Source organism: Pinus tabuliformis, chromosome 4_1 (assembly GCF_031772625.1).
Source record: "Pinus tabuliformis cultivar Carrire ecotype Pingquan chromosome 4_1, CPIR1, whole genome shotgun sequence".
Lineage (NCBI taxonomy): Eukaryota > Viridiplantae > Streptophyta > Pinopsida > Pinales > Pinaceae > Pinus > Pinus tabuliformis.
Window position 1 is genome coordinate 210956789 of NC_142303.1, and position 6603 is coordinate 210963391.

Genomic DNA, 6603 nt, shown 5'->3' on the forward strand with positions numbered 1-6603 from the left:
TTTTGGATGTGTCCACTATGTATATAAATCTTATTAGAATGACGAACCCACTATGATTATGCAGGTATGGTGGTCATGTGAAGTAGGAAACCTCATGGGGATAATTGATCGAACAATCTACTGGTCTCAAGAATATAGTCTAGGTGAGGAAGTCTAGTCTCCACAATTCTCATACTCGTATTCCCAACAAAATTAATTGCTACAAGCCCAATTTCTCCGAGTAAATAAAAATCATTGAGTAATTATTGCAACATGCATTCCATTAGGGACATGCCAGAGGCAACATTTGGGAGTTCTCATGTTTCCCCAAATACTGAGTCTACCAGTTATTGGTTCTCACATGTGTCTACTTCTGCATCTAACACGAATGCTTCCATTATTGAATTGGTACTAAGGTAGTGGTAAATTGTTAGAGATAATGGAGAATATCCTAGAATAGTGAGTTGATTCGCAAGACCTCAGGATAGGAATTAGTTTCTATTTCTTAGGTTATGGTTGTAACTTCCCTAAATCTGTGATTACTATATATTGTGTAATGTACGTGAGCAATGTAGAGCATTTTGCAGAGCCAAACTCTCCTAGTTCAGACTCTCTTCCATAAAGCTAACCAGTGGGTTTTATTTATTTTAATACAACATTGCCATTTTATCATGGTATTAGAGCATCAGGGCTGAGGAACCTGTACGCTGAGAGCAGGGTGCGAGTAAACCGAAATCGTCACTGGTTTCAGGAGAATAAATGCGACGATTTCCCAATCATACTTAACTTCATCGTCTTAGATATTAGGTGTATAGTTGTGACGACGTCTCAGATAAGTGGTGTACATCTACAATGATCATGTAAACAACAAAAAGGCTCCGTGGAGGAAAAGAGAAGGCTGCATCCTGGAGAAGGCTATAGAGGCTGACAACAGAAGGTTTTCTGGAGGTTGTGAAGGAAGCTATGGTGATCTGTGGGTGTGCTGCAAGATGAAACACCATTGATGATTAGTGATCTGTCTTTGTCACAAATCTGGGGTAAATCTAACATCTTCTTTTACCTGTCAATTTTTTTTTGTCTAAATCACCAAGATGAATAATAATGTGTTTGAAGCATGCTTGAATGAGCATAACAAGCTCGATGGCTCCAATTATGTGAATTGGAAATTCAAGATGCAGACTCTGCTAGAAGTGTAGAGTGCTTGGACGATTGCAAATGGGGATGAACAAAAGCCAACAGCTGGATCTGCAATAGTCCCAGATTGGGAGAAGCGTGAGGGTAAAGCAAGGACACTGTTGAAGATGTCAGTGAAAGACTACATCATACCACATATCTGAGAATGTAAATCGATAAGTGAAATTTGGGGAATTTTGAAGGATCTGTATGAGATCAAGAATACAAATCATCTTCTGTTTCTGAAGAGCAAGATCTTATCCCTAAAGATGGAGGAGAATGAAACAGTTGTTGCCTTCATAGAAAGATCAAAGATCTGAAGAACAAATTGGCAGACATTGGTCATACAGTTGACGATACAGATCTTGTAACAATTACCATGAATGGTGTGACCGATGAATACCAAATGTTCATCATTGGGATAAATGCGAGAGATAAAATCCCAAATTTTGAAGAACTGACAGGAATACTAATGCAAGAAGAAGAAAGAAGATCAACTCTGAAGCCCCATAGTGCCGATCTTGAATTGATGATGAAAAAGAACTTCACAAAGGAAAAGGAAATCTGCAACAACAAAACAGAGGAAGTTCACAGAAAAGACCAAATCTGACCCAAGGTATGAATTCGAATAGAAACAACTCTATAATTAAGTGTTTTTATTGCAGAAAACTAGGTCATATAGCTAGAGAGTGGAGGAAGAAGAAATATCATGAAGAACAGCAGAAGAAAAAATGACATGCAGGTCATCTCGCAAATGAAAATCATGTGCAGAATTTCAAATTGTTCATGGAAAATCGTGATGAGAATGTTGATACAAACATCTATTATGTAGATTCGGGAGCATCAACACATATGACAGGGAACAAGCAATGGTTTGATGATTTTAAAGAAATCAACGACAAATCACAAATCTACCTAGGTGATGATAGAAGTCATCAAATCAAAGAATGTGGGAAATTTTTTGTCATCCTACCTAATGGTAATGTAAAACAAATTCATAATTTCATGTATGTGCTCGGTGTAACAAAGAACTTGATTTTTGTATCCATGATCACAGATCAAGATCTTAAAGTTGAATATTTTACAAGTTGGATGTAAGACCTGCACCAGTTCGAGCCTTGATAGCTGCGAGTTTAACTATAGAATAGCTATGGCATTAGATATTCGGTCATATCAACTACCATGATTTGTTGTTACCATAGAAGAAGGAAATGGTAAGAGATCTTCCTATGCTAAAGAAAGTACATAATGATTGTGATGCGTGTACATTAGGAAAAATGCACAGAGAAGAATTCCCGGTTAGAGTAGAAAGGAAATAGAAGGTTATACTTGAATTAGTGCATATAAACTTATGTGGACCCATGCAAAAAAAATCATTAGGAGGTGCACTATATTTTTTTATTGTTTATTGATGACTGCACAAAGTTTTCTTAGGTATATTTCTTGAGTAAGAAGAGTCACACATTTGAATACTTTAAGCAGTTCAAAAACATGATTGAAAGGAAAACAGGGAAACAAATAAAAATTCTCTACTCTGATCAAGGGGGAGAATACAGGAAAGATGAGCTTATCAGTTATTGTAAAGACCATGGAATATTGCAGCAGTTCACAATACCCCATACTCCATAGAAAAATGGAGTAACTCAAAGAAAGAACAGAACACCGGTGGAATGTGATAGGAGCATGTTGAAGGGTAGGAATCTTTCGAATGGTTTTTGGGTTGAAGCATTGAATACTGTAGTTTATTTGAAAAATAGGAGTCCTACAAAGAGTCTTGAGTTTAAAACTCCTTATGAAGTATTATATGGATTTAAGCCTACAGTAAAACATTTAAGAGTATTTGGGTCTAAAGCATTTGCCCATATTCCAAAGGAAGATAGAAGAAAACTAGATTCAAAAGCCATCAGATGTATGTTTATAGGGTATTGTTCACAATATAAAGCTTATAGATTATTTAATCCCTCTACTCACAAAATTTTTGTTAGTAGAGATGTCATATTCCATGAACAAGATCATGAAGAATCTGATAAGCACAATGAGGAATGGGATATTTCGTACTTGGTGGAAGAAGAAAGTGAAGAAACAGAAAACAATCAAGATCAGACAAAGGCAGAAGATGAGCAGCAACAACAATAGCAGCAGATACACCAGCAATAGTAGCAACAATAGCAACGGGAAGAAAAAGTGAATGATGATCAGACAAGGTTTGAGGCTACCCCACCACTCAGGGGATCAAGTAGGAAAGCTCAATGCCTGCAAGATATAGGGAAAATGATTTTATAACTAGTATGATGAATGTGGTTGAACCTTCTAGTTATAAAGAAGAAAATGAATGTAGCGAATGGAAAACAGCCATGGAATAGGAATATGAATCAATAATTAAGAACAAAACTTGGGAACTAGTTGAACATCCTAAATCAAAACAAACCATAGGCTGTAAATGTTTATACAAACTGAAGATTAATGCAGATGGAACCATAGAAAAATTAAAAGCTAGATTGGTAGCAAAGGGGTATTCACAAAAATAAGGTATAGACTATGAAGAAACTTTCTCCCCTGTAGCTAAACTAAACACTATCAGAATGTTAATTGCTTTAGCTACTAAGAAACATTGGATGATACACCAACTAGATGTAAAGTGTGCATTTTTAAACGGAGAACTAAAAGAGGAGGTTTATTTAGAGAAACCTGAAGGGTTTGTCCAGAAAGGGAAAGAACATTTAGTTTGTAGATTGAATAAAGAACTTTATGGACTAAAGTAAGCACCTGGGTCTTGGTATGAAAATATTGATTCATTTTTTCTACAATTTGGCTACAATAGAAGCAAAAATGACTCTAATCTTTACACCATGCAAGATGAACAAGGGAACATAGTGATGATTTCTCTGTATGTAGATGATTTGATCGTTAGAGGTGATGCTACATATCTGATCAAAGAAATCAAGGAACAGATGTCACAGGTATTCAAAATGAAACACCTTGGTGAATTAAGATATTGTTTGGGTCTTGAAATCTAGAGAGATTCAGGAAAAACATTTTTGTCCCAAGGAAACTATGTCAAAGGCCTATTAGAGAGATTTAGGATGGATTAGTGTAAGCTTGCAGCAGTACCATTACAACAGAACATTGAACTGCAGAGTGAAGATGGCTCAAAGGAGGCAGATGCGACACTTTACAGATAGCTGGTTAGGAGTCTAATCTACCTAACCACCACTAGACCAGATTTGGCTTATGCAGTTAGTGTGCTAGGAAAATATGTCCAAGCCACTTGAAAGCCCTTGGAATGCAATGAAAAGTGTTTTGAGGTATCTACAAGGTACTGTAGATTACAGTATTATTTACACTAACTCTTCTGATGTTAGATTGACAGGATCTATAGATTCAAATTAGGCTGGAAATGTAGATGATCGCAGATCCATAATAGGTTATCAATTTAGCATTGGATCCAGGGTGATCACATGGAGCAGCAAGAAGCAGAACACAATCTCCTTGTCCTCGGCGGAAGCAAAGTATCAAGCCATGTGTGTAGCAACGTGTGAGGCAGTTTGGTTGTGGATACTTCTCTAGGATGTCGGGGAAGAACAGATAGACGCAACAATAATTAGATGCGACAATCAGAGTTCAATCAAACTTTCTAATAATCTAGTGTTCCACAAAACACTAAACATATTGATACACAATTCCAATTTGTCAGGGAGAAAGTGCAATCAAAAGAAATCCATTTGGTATATTGTAATACATGTGATAATGTTGCAGACATTTTTACTAAGCCTCTTGGAAAAATCAATTTTGAAATGTTTAGGGAGATGTTAGGCATATTTTTAAACCCCTTCTCCATTAAGGGGGAGTGTTAGAGATAATGGAGAATATCCTAGAATAGTTTGTTCACAAGACCTCAGGATAGGAATTAGTTTCTATTCTTTAGGTTATGGTTCTACCTTCCCTAAATCTGTGATTACTATATATTGTGTAATGTACATGAGCAATGTAGAGTGTTCTGCAGAGTCAAACTCTCCAAGTTCAAACTCTCTTTCGTAGAGCTGACCAGTGGGTTATATTTCTTTTAATACAACATTGCCATTTTTATCATAAATCTGGAGTGATTTAAGAGAGATATTTCACTAATGTTGTAATAGTATGTTCAATAGTGGCACATATAACATTACCTTATTATAAAATGTTCAATCATGGAATATAATGATGAATGTGTTTCTAAATGGATGATAGGTAGAAATGGAGGATAACGATTAATGCATTTGTAAATGGATCATTGATCAAGAATGTAAAGTAATTTGAAGTAATTTATGTATTCAGTTTTTTGTGATCCATAAAGAATTAAGCAAAGTGTTTCGGTAGAAATTACATAAGAGAAATTTTTGGCCAACACGTTTCGTACCAACAAGTGTGGTTCATCATCAGGACCAAACCAAATCATCAGGACCAGATGAAGAGGCAGACCATGGAAAATGCTTAAATAGAGGGCAATGTAGAGATATAATTTCAAACGCTTGAAATTATGTCTCTACATTTCTCTCTATTTAAGCCTTTCCCATGGTCTACCTCTTCATCCGATCCTCTTTATGATGAACCACACTTGTTGGTTTGAAACGCGTCAGCCATATCAATAACATCATTATAGTTGAGTGGAAAAAAAAATTATTTAAAAAAAGTATGACACATTTAGAAAAGAAATTGTAAATTTAATGATATAGAATATTTTAAAAATTAAAATTATTTTATTATAGAATTGTTTTATTAAGTTGTGGGCGATTTTTTAAAATGAATTCTTTTATTACTTGTTACTTTTTGAATTTATATTTTTATTAAATAGATGATATTGGAATATTTTTGTATAAAAAAATTAATGTATTTTATTTAATTAAAATTTTATTCTTTAAAGTGAGATTTTTATTTAATAATAAATTGGTGACATGGTTGCTAACTTATTATTAAACTGGGCTTAAGGGATGCCCAGTTAGATGTATACATATTTTACACTAAGCTCTTGCATGGGAATGTTTTGGAAAATGGCGGCATAGTACTCCCTCCTATAATGGGTGCAAGTTCTCTTTTTTATAACTTTTTGTTTCTGATGCCTAGTTCTAATTATGGATATGATTCTGTTTTTCAGTTATATTTTGCGGATTATTGTCCATGGTAGATATATGTCTCTATTGTATATGGCATTTTTCTTTTTTTAGACTCTTTAGACTATTGATGTTTCTTCTCTCTATACTGAACACATTTCTGAAATATACAGGCTAATATAAACTAAACTTTTTACTCCATTAATAAAACTCAGTTTTGTATTTTCCTTTGAAAAAAATTGGTGACATTGCCAATCTTTTAAAGAAGATCGTCTATTTTTTGCTTTCTATCATTCTCTGTTGTATCCATGTTCCATGGAGTAATGATAAAATAAATCATATTAGACTTCAAAAAATATTTTCG